The sequence below is a fragment of the Corapipo altera genome, unplaced genomic scaffold, assembly GCF_003945725.1.
Source record: "Corapipo altera isolate COAL_440 unplaced genomic scaffold, ASM394572v1 0, whole genome shotgun sequence".
NCBI lineage: Eukaryota > Metazoa > Chordata > Aves > Passeriformes > Pipridae > Corapipo > Corapipo altera.
Genome location: NW_020884872.1, coordinates 26,884,712 through 26,904,437, shown reverse-complemented (window position 1 = coordinate 26,904,437; position 19,726 = coordinate 26,884,712). Strand labels below are relative to the sequence as shown.

Here is a 19,726-nt window from a genome sequence, read left to right as displayed (position 1 = left end):
CTCTTTTACAGTGTAGGCAAACATGTGAGTTTAGTGTTAAATATGTGGGTGCTGTACAGTACACAAATAAAGACTGTCTCTTTCTCAGAGATCTTACAGTCTGAAAGATAAGAAGATGAAAGAGTGCTTAGAAAGATGAGCAACGGGGGGGACTGTGGGAGGGGTTCACCTCAGTTAAAACATAAAAATCTGGAACTCATTCAAAGAACATAAAGATTTTGGTACTGGAGATGTGCATTTTTAGTGTATAACAGTTTTGCAATTAAGAACAAAAGCTGAAGCCATTGACATTTTCTTGTGCCTGGTTTTGCTGGGACTGAGGTAGCATGTTGCTGCTAATTCTCCTGGCACCCCCAAGCCACCCTGCTTTAGTTGGTCTCTTCACAAAGCGCAATGCTCCCGCTCAAATCAGTGGTCCTGCTCTGAGGGTACACTCAGCAGCATACTGGGCTTTGACCTTGCGAGGGGATAGAGGGAAGAGCTTTGGAGACCAGATGTCTGTTTTATATGATGGATGAGTTTTCATTTAAATACAAGAAATTATCAGCCTTTTTTTGCTTGCATATACTCAGGAAGGTTATGAGTCACAAAGTAAACTGAAATAAATGTGATGTAATCAGCATGTGCAACTTTCCATGTTTCAGTTTTGCAAACATTTCTTCAAATCAAACCTATCTATCTATCTTCAGACATCAAGCATGGGTTAAACTCAAGTGCCCTCAGTCACAAGGGCACCAGGCCACTCTCTCCTTGGGAAGGAGTAGCTGGGGCACAGACTGCTGAGGCACAGCAGCAAGCTGCTCAGCACTGCCCTGCAACCCTTGCTCATATTTGCCTCCAAGTGCCTAGAAGCACAGTTTTTTGTTACTGGAGATGAAGGGACTCAGCATCAGGTAGGACAAAATTTTTATTGGTACATCTATTGTGTGGTGGACATCCTTAGGTTGTAATTTCTTCATATGTGACAACCCACATGACACTTGTATCCCACAAAGAAAGGACAAAGATTAATTTTTTCATTCATAGCACGGTTCAGTACACATCAGATGGTGCCTCTACTGGTTTTGGGATCACACCAGGATAGCTTGTTCCTCAAACAATGTTTGAGATCAGATTTATCAAAGATCACACAGATGACAGACATGATTTTGCTTTAGCAATGACAAAAGAGCTCTGATACTGATAGGAATGCTATAGGTGCAGTTTTGTTTTTTTTTTTAGAGCTAGTGAAGTGCCAGCAAAATACCACATACATATGAAAAAAGTGATCCCCGGTGTAATGAAATTGCGTGCCCATTGTAAAGCAAAGTGTCCAGGGAAGTGGTCACAGCACCAAGCCTGTTGAGTTCAGAAAGCATTTGGACATGGTGTGATTATTGGATTGTCCAGTGCAGGGCCAGGAGTTAGACTCTGTGGTTCTGATGGGTCCCTTCTAACTCAGAATATCCTATGATTCTATAATCTGAGTGACACATTTGGAGCCATCTGAATTTTGACAAGCCAGCGAAAAATGGATTTTCTTTTTGCTAGAGTAGCTGAAAGTTTGATGGAGTGGGAGGCAGCTAGTGCCAAGGTAAAACTATGCATGTTTCTTGTCATATGTCTTCAAGTGATGCATTCCAGTGTTGTTCTTTATTTAATCATCCAGAGATAAATAAGCTACTACTTATTAGAAACTAATTATGTTTTAAGCAGCAACTAAAAGATAATCTGCACTACAGAATTCCTAGTGGCAAAACATCCAGGATTTTTTTACATGTAAAATCATGAAACTGCTGAGACGCTTTTGAAGTTTTAACACACACATGCATTTGCTTGAAAACTACTATGCAAGCAATAAACGCTCTTGTTTGCGTCTGATCCTTCAAGGTGCAACACAGGTAGCTTGTGTTAACTTTGTGGGCTCAGTCCATGAGTCTGACATAGCTGATAACATTTTAGAATTATATGTTTATAAATCAGTGCAATTAGGAAAGAAAGAGATCTGTGGTTTTAGTATCAATTAGTCTCCTTCTCAGAAATTATGTTCCCACCTAGAGCACTGAAGAGAGGTGCACAGGAAAGAGGTTTAAAAAAGACACTTTGAAGGGAAAATACCCCAACACAATGCCTTTTTCTTTTGCTTCTCTAATTGCTGCAGATGTCGTGCAGTTGCACCTATGAAAAGTTAAATATTATGTCTCTGTAACATTTTTGATCTTCATTAATTATAGCTCAGAAAATCTTGCAAAAAGCAGCCTGCTTCTTTAATACAAATAAGATTAATTGCATGGTTGTTCAGAAAATGAACCACCAGTAGTTAAACAAAAAATATTTGTCTTTAAGCAGCCCTTGAATGATTTTTTTTAAACTGTTACAGGAAGTGAAGAGGCTGCCAAATTACCATGCCCGTGAGCCCCACTCTCATTATCAGCCTAAACGAACTCACACACCCCGCCACTTTCATCCTCTTCCAGGTCCAAGAAAAAGAAAAAGGAGGCATAAAAAAATAAAACCAACCTTCCACACAAAGAGGTGTCTCTGAAGTCTGGAATGCACCCTGGCTGTTTGAAGACAAGATTTATACCTGACACCCTCCTTTAAGCTCATTGTTGAGACTCGCCTGTGTTCAAATTAACCGCAGACTGGCTGCTGCAGGTACTTCATCTTACAACGACCACATCATCTAAGATAAATGCACTAGGAATTGCTATCACTTTGAGGCAAAAAAAGAAAGGGGGAAAAAAAGAAAAATCAAACCCCTGATGCAGGTAGTGGGTGGAGGAAAAGACAGACGGGCATGAACGAGTGCGTGAGGGTGCGCCCAGGGAAGGAGCCAGCGACAGCCAGCAGCCTGCGGCATGGGGTGCAAGGATGAAATGTGTTTGGCTGTCAGTGTGGGCACCTGTGTTTTAGCCCAGCCTTTCCTCACCTTTGGAGCCACGCTGTTGGATCAGGGGCTGGGCGGAATGCTTAAGCCACCGTTGCTGCAAGGGAAGCAGTAACCTGCTGGCTGCCTGTAAAGGATGGAAAGGAGGTTTCTGACTTGGTGGGAGACGATGAGGAGGACTACGGTATCAGTTTATATCATGCCCATATTTTCTGAGGAAAGCCTAGTTTCCTCATTTTAGGTATATCCATCCTCTCTCTAAAGCCAATTTCATTCAGCATCTTAAATTCCTCTGGAAGGAAAACCTGGGTAGTGAGGACTTAATTTTACACTGAACCCATGTGATGGGAGGCAAAGCCATAGAGCACTGAGATATATGAAGCAAACGACAGGAGTGAAAGAAGAGTGTGCTCAGGACAGTGTCAGGACACAGAGAAACACAGATGAACATCCCAGAGCTCAGGCTGCTGAAACTCTAGCATTAGCAGGAGTTGAGCTAATTACTGAAGGCTTTGTAGTGAGGTGGGCAAAAAATGTCTGTCATAAAGAAAGAATAACACCTGGCAATTTGCAGAGATACTTGTTGTCCATATCATAGTATCGCTCAAAGCCCCAATAAAAGTTGGGGTGTAAGGATGCAATTTGTGGTGCAGAACTAGGGCGTTTCCCAGGGTGAAAAATTACCACGGCACTTACATTAATCCATGGCACTCAAAAACAGTTCTGAGGAGATATTCTGAAACTACACTGATAGAGGAAAGAAGGCAGAAAAAAAAAAGATAACATAGGTGGTTAATGTAAAACTTTAAAGTTAAAAAAACATGCCCTTTTGAAGCATTTCATAACACTTATCTTGGATTCTGAGATGAAAAAGCAATACGGGATTAGCAACAAAACTAAGATCCTTAAGGAATATTCTAGCGCCCCAGATTTGCCCTGCTTTTGGGGAGAACCCATCAGCATATTCTGGATTTAACCCAACAGAAAGCTCTAGAGTTGGTTCTCTGATTCTTCTTTTTCAAGCAGTTCAGAGCCTGACCTTTACAGGACTTCTTCCAAAATTTCTGGGCTGACAGGGATGTTTCAGATGTTGAGATCTGGGAAAAAGGAGCTAGTTTAATCCATTTCAGTTAGAGAGCACTTTCTATATTTAGGATTTTAAATTATATTTCATTAAGAATGCAAATTAGGAGCACTTCTAGGACTCCAGGTACCTGCATGTCCCAGCTAGCAAACAAACCTCATGCCATTAAAAATCTGAATAAAGCAGGTTAAGTTTGCAGCAGATTTAAAATAGGGCAAAAGGGAAGGCGGGAAGAGACCCTGAACAACACATCCAACACCTACCCTCTTGGGAGGGAGGAGAAACATCTATGCTAGCACTGAACTGATACAACTGCATGTGAAGCTATGGCATCAATCAGCTTGGCCACAGGTATCCTGTTCTATTTTTTTGCATTTGAAAGATTTACCTTTTTCCCTTTTTCATGTGAGCTGTTTTTTTGTTTTGTTTTATTTTGTTTTTCCTTGGGGGATGATGTCTTCTATCTGGTGCCAGCAGAAGGTTCTCAGAGAAATCGGTTTCATGAACCCATGTCCAACGTACTGAAAAATGGAGCATGGCTCCACCTCAGCAATCACAAGAGTACGTTGCGGACACTTAGCCTGGAGCCTCCATAATTTCCGACACCAAGCATCTGAGGAAATAGCATTCAGTATTTCATTCTGACATTTCAGCTCTTGACAGCACTACAGATTGCTGCTTGAACCTAAAGTCAAATGCAATAAACTGTGCACAGTTTTGCCAAAAAAAAAAAAAGTGTAAGCAAGGCCAGTTCAGCTTGCCCTATCTCACAGGGAGCCACAAGAGTGAGAAACAAATGCAAGGGTTTAAGCAGCTGCTCCATTGCTGCTTGCCTGTTAGAAATAACTTCGAATTTTCAAGAAGCACTATCAGGACCTTTTGGCTTAAGCATAGAATTGTAGAACTATTTAGCTAGGAAAAGAGTTTTTAGATCATCAAGGTCAGCTATTAACCCAGCACTGTTGAGTTCACAACTGTGTAGAATCACTGGATTCTTCCTTTCCCAAATGGATCTTCAGCATCTACCAAAAAAAGGCTGCAATAGACAGTGAGAAAAGACCATCAAAAGATAAAAATATGGGTATGGATAACAAGCTTATATATTAACAGAGATTGTTCACGTAATTGTTTGTGATTAACTACTTGGCCAGAGTATAAATGTTTTCTGTAGGTGCATGCGCTGTGCATCTTTTGCTGCTGTTGAATAGATCTTATTGCAGTAACATGCTGAGAAGGCTGCGGGGAGCTTGATAATCACTGGGACTTTTAAAATTACTTCTGAGCTAATGAAAAATGTGAATATTTATTTATATGTTATATGTACACATGTATGCAGGGCTACATGGTAAATCCATAGACACATTTTAAGTTCGAGATAAGTTTAAGCTTTCTGCACCCTATGAAATTTTTTTGTACTTTTCTCCCTCTTCTGTGTTTCTGATCAAACAAATCACTTTACTGTTCTGAAAATGGAACTTCAAAACCATAAAGTTTGGTGTTCATTAGAGTGAGAGGACCAGCAATTAATGAGACAGCAAATGCCCTGGATTCCCCAGCAATTCCTTCTCCAGCACCCAGAGAGATACCACCTTTCTCTCTGTCCTCCAAACATTTCCTATTTTTGTCCCCATTCAGTCTTGTGCCTCCTACTAACCCAGTTTCTTCCTCAACACAGATGCTTTGTGGTTCTGATGACTCCTTCTCTTTAACTCTGTATGACTCCTCTTGCTGCCATTCTTCACTCCTCTGCAGCTCGAGCAGGCGCCTGTTTTGCTCCCTGGTCTGGGGTAGGTGTCAGAAGATGGCTTAGTCTGACTGAATGTGTTGCCTTATGTAAGCAGTGGAAAAATTACATTGTACCTGTAGCAATGTATTCTACAGCAAAGCCCTGTTACAGAAAATTATTTATTTTCACGACCATTTGCTTGAAATAAATAAAGGGTTATAAAAACAGCATTTCTGGAAGATACAACTACCAAGCGTACCACAACAACTCAGGAACTACATTTATTTTACTGCATGTATAATGTGTCATCTTGCAGAGACCTGAGGGCATTTTATAATGATGTGCTTTAAAACAATGAAAGCTAATTCTTCTCCAAAAAAGGCAAACGGGAAACTTGTTTAAAGGACAAAGCTTTCAGTGAATAGCAAGTGCTTGTGTTCACATGTGTGCTCAGGTTGCTTTCAGAGCTGGTTTTTGGCTGCCTTGGCTCTGCCTCTGAAGACATCTCCAAAAACTCATGTACATGCCTAAGTGACATATGTGTACACTGCATCTCAGCCACTTCAACAGCAAGTGACAGTTAATTAAAACCATGCATTAGAGAGTTCATCCTTTCACAATAAGTGATGGTATTGACAGATGAGTTATTTTTACATCAAGCTTAATTATGTCAAATCTCAACCCACAAGTGTGCAGCAGAAAGGGGAGCATTTTTGTTTTTTACTAATAAACTGTGTTTGCTATTTTTCTTCTGCACTATTCACATGTAATGAAAAGCGACCCAAACTCACATACATTATATGCCAATATAATATATCCCTTTCACTTTTGTTGTCATGTCATGACATACTGGGCATACAAATTTGTAAAAAAAAAAAAAAAAAAAGCCATAAGACTGTCCCATATTAGGACCTCATCGTGATGTAAGCTGAAAGCCTTAAGGAAATAATGAATTAGTTTGCCTGTTTGCATGGAGTCAGTTCTGTACGTTTTTCTTGCTCGGACTGTTACATATATAAAGCTCCTCATGTGAATCCCTGAGGTCCTGTTTCTCTCTAACAGACAGATTCTTCTTGTAGGAAGAAGTCAAAGCTGTATACGGAGCTACAAAACGGTTCTCCCTAATTAATGTGGCAAATAAAACAAACTTCTCCAAAAGGGAATAACTTCAGTCTTCAAAACAAAAAGATCAGATATCATGCTGCTCCTGCTCCCAAAGCAGCATCAACAGCCGAGTGGGCCTGCTATGAGAAAAGTGCATTAACTCAACTGGCAAAGTCTCTCAAATAAAAGCTAATTAGGCTACAATAAAAATACCTTTTTTGAAGTCTATCCTCAGTGTTCAGAAAATATTATAGCTACTGTAGAATTTAACTCCAAAGCCACTCAAAATCCTGGAAATGAAGACCTAAGATGACCACATTCATACCACCTCTGACCTCTTCACTGAAGTTTACCCCTGCAACATCTCACTCCTAAATCTCTGCTGTGCTATCTGCTTGCACTCTGAATAGCTGTTCTTTAAAAGATTAAAAAATATTGCTACACCTTTAGTAAGGACTAAAAACTTGCATATAGAGTATGGTTAGCACATTTCAGAGGAGTATATAGTTTCCACAGATCAATTTATTAGTGCAGGTGTATGACACACTGAGTTAAATGTTTAATTTGGAACAGGGAGCTGAATTTTCAACACCTGTCTCTCAAGAGAGTGCCAAAATCATGGGGTTATTGGATATTTGCAAGAGGGCTACTTTGTTGATTTTTTGTGGGTTTTGTTTGTTTGTTTGTTTTTAGTTTTGTTTTGTGTGCTTTTTTTCTTTTTAACTAGATGTATTTACCCAAATTTTAAGTGGATTCCAAAGCAAATGGTGCTTGTGTGGCCCTGATGCAATTACCCACAAACTTCCACAAGGCTCGTACATCCCAAGCCCCTCTCCCCAGGAGTCCTCGGAGGTGTCATGGTGCAGGTGGCTGGGCCAGGGCTCCTGGTGCACTATAGCATGGGAGGAGGCTGACCTGTAAGCCACTGAAAAATGCAAGTGGTAGCAAGGTCTTTGCAAATGTCCCAGTGGGGAGAGCTTCAGTTGGAGTTGACTATTGGCCACAAGACACTGATCCATCAGAAATCAACCTTCATGCCTGCTGATGTTCCTGGAGCTACTTGCCTCTTAGCCACATCTGATTTAACTAGCCCAGGCTAATAGCTAGCATATTTTTCCTAAGAAAGTTTCCTACTTCATTGGGGATCAGGCCAGATTCACAACAGGAGCAGTACCACGATGGACTCAGCGCTCCATGGAAGACACAGAAGGTGGTAGCATCCTTGCAACAGCCAGAGTTTGGAAAGAGGGAGATGCCTTGAAAAAGAAATCATCAAAATACCTTGCCCAGGACCCTGGCAGGGCTTAGGAACCTGGCAAGGCTTTGCTATTCAGGTCTCTAGTCTCCCACCAAAATCCAGTCTATGGAACCCCTCCTACCACTGCTTCATATCTTTATACTTAATAACCCTGTCACCTATGGGGCATCGCAAGACCAAATGCCTGACAGCATTCTTCTTTGTTTGAATAAATTTTGGAAATCTCCCCTCTAAGAGGCTGGAGGCATGCTGGGTGGGCTCATGGAGAGGGAACAGTCAAGGCCCCTGGCTGAGCAGCGTGGCTATAGGGATTCTCTCACAGGATTGTCCAGCTCCCTCCTCTTGAAGCTTTTCTGTTTTGCATGAGTCAGTTTTGTTTCATTTTTCACTCAGACACTCCCAAATCTAGTGACTGGGGCACCACCTGGGACAGGGTTTGGAAACTAGGCTTCAGTTCTTACTCTGAACAAAATTTAAATATCTTATATTGAGTATTGCCCAGAGTCCACATTTCCATACAGCCTGGCAAGAACCCTAGCCACCACGCAGCAGCATTATTCTTCTTTTGCTCTCCAAATAATCACTTATGCCTAGGAAAATGTAACAGTTAAAAACCAAGAAGGCTAGACAGAAGCCTGTCAGAACACACAAGAGCTGAGGCTGGGGACACTGTTGTGAGTGAAACAGCTAAAGTCTCCCCATGCTGAAAGGAAGATCAAGTCCAGATCTCCCACCTGAACGCCCTAAGCATGGGCTAAATATACCAGTGTGACCATTCTCATAGGGAGAACTTAATGTGTTGCATGTGGATCTGTTCATCCAGCACAGACCAATTCAGGTAAAGAGTGTCCAAAAGCACATGTTCAGGCATGCAAGGAACTTGGTGGATGTAAACGTAGGTGTTAAGGTATGTAGGCACCTCTGGGGTGAAGAGGCAGGCAAGCAAGGTTTCTTAGGATCTAAATTTTAGACTTAGCATGTGAAGTGACTTGTTTGCTAGGCATCCAAGTTCCTCCTTGGGATTAAGTCCATGGAGATGATATAACAGAAAGTAGTTGCTTCTCACCCCAGAGTGCTGCCAAATCAAAGATTCAGAGACTGCCTGCTATTCTATGCACTTTTCACACACTCACCACTAATTGCTCTTCTGTGATTAAGGAAAAGTGTTTCATCTATATGTACAAAAAAGGGTGAAAACTCCAGATGAAAACTATTCCAAAGTTAAACAGTACTGCTTATGAGTTTTCATCTCTTCTGCAAAAATGGACATGTCTATGAAGTTAAGCAAAGGTCTGTGTGCACTGCTTGCTAAATTAATCCAGCCAGCATCAGTAATGACAGGGAAAATACCACAGATAGCAGCTTTGCTTCTGTATGTGTTTCAGGGAACTTGAGCTGTTAGCAATGCCTTTGAACTTGACTTTGCAAGACGAAAAGCAGATGTCTTTCTCTTTCATTCATTTTGATTAAACAAATACAGCTTGTGCAGCAATTGCACCTTTAAGTTTTAGTCCATCTCTGTCACAGGCACAGGCAACAGCAGAGGAAAGTACGACATCAGCAGTTTATTAAAAGAAACAGCAAAAACACCTATGACATCAGGACTGAGGGAGCACCTCAAGTCATTTCACGCCAGTCTTTCTGCTAAACTTGTTTAAAAAAGGATGAACAGAAAGTCCTGAAAGGACAAAACAAATCCAGACTACATACTTCCCTCTCATTTTCTTTGCTTCTGTGTTTTTGAATTCCAGAAGAAAAAGGTATGCACACATAAGAAATATTACTTACTTTAGCTGCTAAACACATGTATCATCCAACTGCTTTTGTCTTATTTTTGTCACATATATTTTAAGAAGTAACTTTGTGACGCTTCTTATGTGCATCTCTGAAATTCTCCACGGATCCTTGTATATTTAGGACGATCTTACTGAATTAATAAGACAGAGTACCTTGGAAAAGGTGTTAAAATAATGTAAGTTACAACTTAGATACAACCAAGGTGCTGCTGTGGGTGAGCAACATGTGGAATTGAGCTCGACTGCAATATTTTGTTGAAGGCAAACACTCCCTTCCAAAGCAGACAGCGGCTCTATCAGCTGTAAGCCCATCACTTCGCAGTCACAGATTCTTACAGTGATGCCGTACAAAGCCTTTTGAGCCGCTACAAACCACAACAAGTTCAAGACCTGACTCATGTCTAGAACTTCAACTCTCTCGCTGTTGCTGGCTTAGTCACTGCCAGCAGCCCTACATGCATCTGCTAATCCTGCGGTATCCTCAGCACCGTTCCCTCCTGTGGGAAAGCCCTGGTTAGTCAGCCTTGCAGAAAGGTAAGGTATTGATGTATTTCTCTTACCGTTGTGCTGCTTTGTTCTTGTTGTATTCCCATCTTAATGACCGTGCAAGCTGTTGGCCTTCCACACTTTCTTTGTGTCTATGTAAATTCAGTGTTTGATGCTGAAGAGGCGGAGATGATTTCTAAGTCAAGGGGCAGGTGTGAGTGAAAGGAGCAACCCAACAGCCAAACTATTTGAAAAAGAAACCTTTAATGTCTCATCAGCTCAGCACTGGAAAAAAAAAAAGCCTTCATAACTTGCCTTGAAAACTGGAAAAACAGGGTGTCCTAGCTATAATTTAAGACATTAATAACAAGAATATATTGCAGTTCCCTGACATATTTTGACTTTTGCACAGCAAAATGCTATCTTAAAAACTAGGTCTGATTATTAAAATGTGAAACACTGTCAGTGACAAAGAAATTACAGATAGGTTTAGCCCAGGCTAAATTTTAGAGCACACATGAAAAAATGGTTCTTTCCCTTTCTTGAATGGACATACTGACAAGTATTTTGGCATGACCAAAAAATTTTTACTGTAACAACTTTACAGTACTGACCATGGTCTTCCGAGGTATTCAGTGGCTAGTGTGAGCAAGCCCGAAACTGCAGTGTTGGGATGTGACACCCTGATTAACAAACTAAGTTTCAGTAAAAAGTATTTTTCACCCACAATTTTCACCCACAAGAGTGAGTATACACTTTTTCAGTCTGGAAGTCTGCACAGAAAACACAGCAAAGCAAGAACAAACACACATTGTCATATAGGAACAGAGGACAGTACAAGGCATCTAAATTCCCACAATTTATTTTTATTTCCCTTGTCCAGAAAATACTTTCAAGCATGGAGTTAAAGCTTAAGAACATGAGTAGCTTACTCGCCTGCTGTGGGACAGTTTGACAATTTGAAGTTGTGTATGTGCTTATAAGCTCCACCACTGTAAGTCATGATTTACAGCAAACAAGCATATACAGCCTCCTCTGCACAAGCATCTTTACAGTCACTATGGAAATCTCAACAAGAACCCAAAAGTCAAATTTCCTATTGGATTACTTCCTTCTGCTGAAATAATCAATTTTCTACATGGTTGCTTCATCTAGAAAATTTTTATGAAGGTAGCAGATAGATGGGCAAATGCAAGCATCCTGCTCCTTGCGCCTTCAAAGCTATACATAAAGATAACAGTGTTTTCTTTTAATCTTTTTTTCATTACTGAATATTACACTTACAACAATCCTGCTTTGCTACAGATGGTTTCCTGTTGTTTCTGCCAAATGTGAAATAGCTATAAAACTTGAAAAGGTTCTGATGCTGTCACTGCATGAAAAATTGCATCTACAAGGGAAAATTAAATATGAGCCTTAGCCTTTAATTGCTTTAATCTTACTTAGTAAGTGAACTTTTTTACTCCCACCCCCAACTCAAAGCTTCCGATAACATGACCTGAAGGGAAAAATACAGCTACATATTTTAGTCAGGTATAAAGCCTTCATTAACAAAAACAAAAAAAAGAGGAAGGGGAAGTAGATAATTCTCATGTCCAGACTAACCAAACAGCCACCAACTCCAGCTAACAAGAGCACTGCCTTTGGCTCAGTTTCATATAATATGTAAAGTCATTTCTGTTAGAAGACAGTAAAGTTCCTGTTTTCAGTGCTATAATAAGTAAATCTGTCACCTGAGCAGACAAATTACTAGAAAATGGCTTGTGTAATCCCAAGGGGACAGAGCCTTTGCTCCTTGCACGGGCAAACCTCAGTGAACTCAGTGACAGCTCTACTTGAACGCAAAAGGAGCATTCAGAAGTACTTCAAAGAAAAATTGAATTTAAACATATGATGAAGAAAACTCTTGACGCTCTGATCCTCTCTATAGGCATAGATTCAGTGTTGTATGGGAGAAGGGCTAGGGAAAAGGTATTTTACCAGCAAAGGCATGGGACAGGCACACCATTACGAGTGGAGCATCAATGAACAAGCGAGCTTCACGGGCTCCCTCAAATTTCTGTCAGTATCTGACTGGCACTACATCAACATACTCATTTTCTAGAAAAAAAAAAAATCAGTGACCATTTAACCACATCCTTCTACCAACAAGATAAGGCTGTGCTCATTGCCATGGATCTGCCCGTACAAGCAATGGGGGTAGAGGCAAAGAGAGTAAATATGAGAATTTGTTCCAACATTTTGAGTGCATTTGTCTGTCTTTTGCCTTATATAGAAGGTCTGATATCTTAGGGCTCTGCAGCACAAGAAACAAGTGCTCTCTGTTACGCTGGAAATTTGGCAAGTACCCATTTCTGCAGGAAGAAGGCATTTAATTGTAATCTCACCCAAACAAGACATCAGACCTCAACTTTCCAGCTGCTCAGATCTCTATTGTTCATTCTAGGGGATGGATCAGATAGTCATTTGCTACAAGAAGAGATTTGCTCTTGCTTGGAAAGAGAAGTTGGTGGGATATTAGTTTCCTTCAACTTGTGCTGCCTTTCCCTGCTCTGGAGGCTGGAATTTAAAAGCTGAGGCAGAGGTGACACTGTGGGCAGGAGTGAGCGGAAAATGTGTACATGCATCAAACTGCAACCAGATGTCTCATCTGCATGTGGATGCGCCTCTCCCATGTGCTGTACCCCCAAGGGCACCACTCACTGCCTCCTCAAAGTGCTCCTGGTGTTTCCCCATGCAGAGGTACTTGCAGCAGAGAGATCTGTTTGTTTAGTCTGACTTTCAACAAAGCTAAATTAGAAACAACCTTATGCAAGCTCTGGAAGACTTGCATCTCCCAGCTATGGACAAACCCCTGTAGTTCAGCTCAGATGGTTCATTTAAAGATATCCATGCTGGGGAGAGCAGGACTGTAAGGGCTGCTTGGCACCTATGAGGCTGACATGCTGGACCTACTGCTTTCTCTGAGTGACCCTGCACAGTGCCTGACTTTGATGTCTGAAAACCACTGACTGATCACTTGGACCACAAAAGCATTCACAGAAAAGCACCCTTTATTTCTCTTTTGTGGTGTAGCCTGTGTATATGAGATCTTGGATGAAAATCAGAAATGGGCATGCAGGTTGGATATCTGCTGACATTACTGTTGACTTTACTGGGAAGCATATTGAGCTCCTATATGGTCATTTCATCAATTCATTTTTTTATTTATTACCAGTTTTATCGTTTGGTCACCAGCTGAACTATTTGCACCCTTCATATCCAATTAAATACCACAAAGTGCTAGTGCTGGATTTTTCTCACAAACAGAAACCATGATAAAAAACACAACCCTGCCACATCAGAGACGTTCTTCGTGTACTGTACAATATTTGCATCTAGGTTTCCTTGTTGCTAGCCAGTGCCATCTGTTATCTGTTTTGGTCCACTTATAAGAAATGGCAATTTTTGAAAATTGAGAGCAAGAAAAGAACAATGGCTTTTTCCTTTGTATTTTATGTCCCAAAGAAACCAACTAGATCTACACATGCACAGAAAAATATACCCCTCCAACTGGCAATATGTTAGCACATGCTTTTTCTGTATGGAAAATTTAAAGAGACAAGACTCATCATGGGGAAGTATTTAAATGTAATAAAAGAAATCTGTGCCCCACAATGCCTCAATAACTTGGTTTTGCTTTTGTCTCTCTTGGAACGTGCTGACACTCACACTTGGTGATGGAATAAATGCTGGCAGCTGAGATACTTACTGCCATCAGCTGTGCGCTCTGCCCCTCTTTTGGAAATTATTGCTCTCCTGCAACCGGCACAACTGAATGCTTTGTGAAACCAGCTTCAGACTGCCAGTCTTCACGCCAGCCTCAGCTTAAGCAGATCTGCCAGCCCATAAACTCCTGTGGGTTGGAGGTGAGCCCACAGGCCATTGAGCCATGCCTGATGTGCAGGTGGAAAAGACTGAGAGAGAAAGAGGATGGCCAGTTGAAGGTGGTGCTGCTTTGCTTTTCCCCCTGTCATGGGCCACTGGATGGGTGGCAACCCACAGATCATTCTTTCCTATTTGTGGAAATACAAACACATCTAACTCAGGGGACTCATTGTCACCAGCTACCCACCAAGAGAAGAAATCGCTAAATCTCAAGGGACAAAAAGAGAACATGTCCCCAGCCTTTTCTCTTTAGTTGACTCTGATAGGAAGAGAAATGTTACTTTAGGATGGTAATTTCAAGCTCCTCTTTGTTATAAGTGGCAAATTGAACTCTCCCCTGTCTGAGGATGCTGTCTGTTTCATAGTTCCTAACTAATGCAGGCTATAAACCAGCATCAAGTATTTTAACAGATTCTGCCTATTTTAGCCTTTGATATCATTTTTGCAGTCCCAGTGTTTCTCTTCCAAGATTTGTGATCTGGATGCACAGGGTCTTTTAGTCTTCTTCTTTCAAATGACAGAAGTCAATTTCTAGAAAACCTCAATTTATCAGCTATTACTATACAGATCTCTTTCCCTCCTGGGTCCATCTCCCAAGCAATGGAGAGTGCATACAGTTGTGAAAGAAAAATGGAGCACATCATAGGAATGCATACTTTTACCCTCGGTAATTAGAAATATCTAATCCTGAACTATTAAAATGGTTCTTGCTTAAAATTAAAAGAAAAATCATGACAGTCAATCTGTAAATGATTGTATGCTGCTTAACTGGCACTTCAGTAGTTTTTGTTTGTGATATATCCAAAGGAAGAGATGCATGAACTGTCAGAACTAAAAGCTCTCTCAGCACTTGGCCATATGTTTCTGCTTTGGTCCCCAGCCTGTTACATGGCTGAACAGAGGATAAAGGCTGGTCTTCATGTACAACACAACCTCCAGGGGAGGTGGGAAAAAGAGTGAATCTTTCCAGGGTTCCTTCTTACCAAAGAGTTGGCTTGGATTTGGATGCAGCCAAGTTTTGCAGTACCAGGTGCTGGCTATAAAGCCTAATGAACCAGAGATTCATTATCGTGATCTGCAGGGGATATACATCCACCAGCACTTGCACAGTGGAGATAAAGTGAGAAACTGGAGCTCATGTATCTTTCTATGCCAGGTTCCAGTAGAAGATTGGTTAGGAAGGGCTGGATGCTGGAGGTTAGCAACTACATTGATCTTGGCCTAAAAATCAAAAGGGTCTCAGGTCTATCAACATTGCAGGATGACACAAGTGTAGTCAAGCTATATGTTATAAACTCTTTTGCTTTTCGTCCCCAATTTCCAAGTAGCCATTGATTGTACCTAAGTAACATTCTCAAAACACAATTTACCCCACACGTTTATTATCAAAGCAGGCCCCTGGACAGCTGGGTCATCGAGACCCTCCTAGCCTCCTATGCTCAAGTCAGGTAAGGGTCAGCTGAGATACCACCAACTGCTGGAGAGGTTTCCTGTGGGACAGGGAATGGGGCAACATCAATCTCCTCAAAAAGTCTTTCTGCTGTAAAACTGACATAGCTCTGGTAGTCCCTTCGGCCACATAAAATCTTACTAGTCATTCCCTCCCAGAAAGGAAACAGGAAGAATTTAAGGCACTGAATCAAAAAAATCCTCAGCTCTGCAGAACCGAGTCTAAAAAAGAACAAATGCCAGAAACTCTATGAAGTCTACCAGGCACTTTGCTATTGGTTTTGCACTGCAGACGGTCAGACGTTATGCTAATGTGGAAACGTGTCAATGTAAAACCTGTTGTTAGATTCATGGCGGGTGATTCAGCTCAAGCATTGTGGCTTAACTTCACACAACGCCACTTCTGACAGTTCAAAACCAGCACTCACTAATGTCAGATCAGGAGGATGTGGCTCTGACTCCATCTCTGCAGAGATTTGAAAATCCACTGGCAAAGCTTTAACTTCTTCAAAAGACAATAGTAGATAATGCTTTTAAATAGTCTTTGTTTGTCGTTTATTCTTTTGTTTCTAATGGATGTCTAAATTTAAAAAGAACTTCCTCTCTATTTTGTTCCGATTTCCCTGGTGGGAAGAAACTGGAAAATCTGATCTATGTCAAGTCAGAAGAAATGTGTGCAAAGCTAACATGGTTCAGGAAACAGTGTTTGATTACTGAATGTTGCCACAGAGTCAGCAAGAGCTGGACACACCACCCTTGTGGGAGTTCTGCCATTGACTGAATGGGTGCAGCATCTCAGTTCATTTGTTGTAGAGCTGGATGAGTGATAAATCAAACAAAAGAACAACAAGTTACTTGGCCTCCAAATAATCTTTAGATGTTCTAGTCTTCTGCTGTATGAAGGCAGGTTCTTAGTTTTCTGGTAAAATTATAGCCAAACATTTTGTCCACGCAGTGACCTTCGGCATAGGTCAATTATACTTGCCAAGGTGGACAGTCTTACATGTCACAATCCCATCCTTGTTCAGTAATATCTAATTCTTTATAGGGTGTACCTTCTTGGAATATACATGGTAAGAAAGTGTCTCTGTTTTTGCAAACAACTCCCTGCCCTATTGACACACTGGCCAGAACTTTTCTACATATTAGGAAAGAAGGGTTTTCCCCAACAAGAACTGCCTCTTCAGGAGCTGTGGGATAAAAAGAGGTACCTGTTATCTTCTACTACATCATAAAAAATATATTGGGTCTTGAGGGTCATGAGAGCACCAGAAGGCAGTAAAGGCCTGGTTTCAGAATAACCAGAGGGAGAAATGAGATACCTTTTACAGGAGTGAATAGAAAGGCTGATCTACACTCAGCTCCTCACCAATGACTCATGTAGGGTGGGGCCATGCTGGCACCTCTCTGGTTATTCTGCTATAGGCACTAGCTCTCATTGCAATTTATCTACTCTTTAGCAAAAAAGAGAGGCAGCATAGATATCATCTGAGACCCAGTTCCATTCTAACATGGTTAAAGGAAACAACTATGTTGAGGATATTAGAGGGGAATTCCTCCACTGATGACAACATAAGAAAAACATTATCTTAATATTAATCTAATCTTCAAAAGTTTATGCTGCTATTTTTTGAAAACTGAGACTTGGACCATTTATCTAGCACAGCTATATGGGTTCAGTTAGAAATTGTAGACTATGTTAAAACATTCCAGTCCTCCAAGAAATGTCACCTTTACACATAAAGTTGAAATGTTTCATGTGAAGCCATTTTCAGAAGAATTCTAAACACCTCTATGGTAAAACTGCATTCAGTTTTTTCCATGAGATGATTTCCATGGCATACAATTCAGTACGATGCCTTGAAAATTAAAACATGTTTTCCATCTAGCTGCAATAGAGAAAAAGCAACCTATTTATGCCAGCGGTTTTCTGTAAAAGCTATCTATCTATTAAGAAAAAAAAAGCCTGCTGGCTTTTTCTGGGCACATTCTCATCTGAGCTCTTTGTTGTGGCCAGACTACATTATTGCAAACAGCAACACAACTACGCTGTACCCTACAAACCAGCAGAGCTGGGCCAAGCTCTGGTAACACCTTCAGCCTCATCAGTCATGGCCAGTGAAATTTTCCTCATGGGAGCTTACTTGAAGGTGAAATTGTTCCCACTGAGTGGTGTGGAGTCAAACAGGGTGCTGCTGAACACATTTCCTTTATTTGTCTGTTCTTGTCTTTTTTAATTTCAAAAATAATTTCTTATCAGTGTTGCTCATTGATAGAGGATGCCTAAACTTCTTTTTCTTTTCACTTTCTACATCTTAGAAATTTCTGAGAGAAAAGAACAAAGAACTGAGCAATCCAGATCATAGTCAAGGGGTTTGACCCTACTCTGCACTATCACATTAATTTCCTTTTAAAATTTGTGATCTCCCATGATTTTTCTTATAGAGTTGCCAGAGATTTCCACCACTTGCCAAAACATTTCAAGATCTATAATTCAAAACTCCAGTGCACAACATCATCTCCCACTTCTGCTGTAGAGGAGTGGCAGCAGTAGCCATCGGCCTTGTCTAGTGGAACGAATGGCAGCCAGAGGTGTGAAAGCTTTCCCTGTAGCTTGAGGCATATAAAGAGGTTTGGGGTGGTACTCTAAGGAGGCAGTGATCACTAAGCTCCTTGGCATTGTTATACTATTGATGAGGATCTCACCTGTCATCCCATGGTGACAGATCCAAAGTGCCATCCAGTGCCCCTTCATATAATATCTAAAGCTCCACTGGTTGAAAGAACGAAATCACCTTTCTTGTAGGCAAAGTGACTAGCTGCACTTTTTCTAATCCACAGTATCAGTGCTGTAGCTGTGGCAGCAGCAGCTAACAACACCATGCTCAGTACCAATGACAATCTTTCATAGTCATGCAAGGCTCACACAGGCCACTTTAGTGTTGGAGCAAGTTTTGCAGTCCTGGCTGAGCTCTCTGCTCCCCCAGATGTAGCTGAGCTGGACATTTCAAAGCTACTTTGGCACTACTTATGGCTACAGTGTACTGTGCTTAGAGCACATATGCAATGCCACTGCTGCCCAGATACTCCTCAGTGTGGGCAGCAGCCCGCTTTCCTCTCTGGACCTCAGTCCCACAGTATCCTTTTCCAACAAGATTGTGGAAGCAGGGAAAATTAAAACTGGCATGCTACGAACGTCTATTCACAAGCATATGGAGTCAGCCACAACACTACCAATCTTACGGAGTTGGTTGTGATTTCAAGAGTATAGTAGCAGTGTAAAGAAGTACAGGCAAATTAGCTTGCAATGTTAACACAAACCCCAAAACAACAGTTCCACTATCGTCTGGAGAAGTATGTACTTCTACTGAAATAAAAAAACGCACTGGATCCTCTAGAGTTTGGGAACTGGTCAGAACATCCGTACTTCTAATAATAAAAAAGTCTACAACACATTCTATGTGTAGAAACTTTAACTTCTAATCAAAGACACTACCAGGAACTGTAGCTACTTTCTAGCATTCACAGGAAAAAAAGCGGCTCTTTACTCCAGTGCCAGGAACAGAGAAATCCACTGAATGGAAGAACTCGTTCAAACTAAACCTAAACCCAACACAATTTCCAGACACAGCTCTCAGTGACATCCCCACGACAGAGTGGATCCCCTACCGGAGCCAGGCTGGCTCTGGGGAGAGGCAGCAGCCATGAGCCTACCTTGCGCAGATGGGATCACCACCTCCGAAGCCCGGAGCAGAGCTCCTCCGGCGGGCACAGGGCGCGGGGTACCCGCCTGCTCGGGCTCTCACAGGTGCCGAGGCTCAGGCGCAGCCACCGCGCGTCTCCTCCGCTCGCAGAGCTTGTCATTAATGTTCCCAGTTGGGTCTCAGGGAGCCCAAACTCCCCGGAGCCGCCAGCCGACGGCCCCGCGCCCCCTTCGCAGGCTTGGAGGGGCTCCCCAATAACTTCTTCCCCTCGCTGTCTTCTGCGAAGTTTGGTAGAGCCGCGGGCGCCGGAGCGGGCTCTGCTC

At 41.7% G+C, this 19,726-nt stretch overlaps 1 protein-coding gene across 1 annotated transcript in view; it reads right to left on the bottom strand.

The window, feature by feature from the left end:
• EDAR (ectodysplasin A receptor) overlaps positions 1-19,523 on the bottom strand; it is a 70,992-nt gene extending 51,469 nt beyond the window's left edge. Inside the window, exon 1 of the mRNA XM_027639628.1 lies at positions 19,414-19,523. The gene's annotated coding sequence lies outside the window, so the exon portion shown is untranslated. The remainder of the gene's footprint in view (positions 1-19,413) is intronic.
• Between the last annotated feature and the right edge of the window lie 203 nt (positions 19,524-19,726).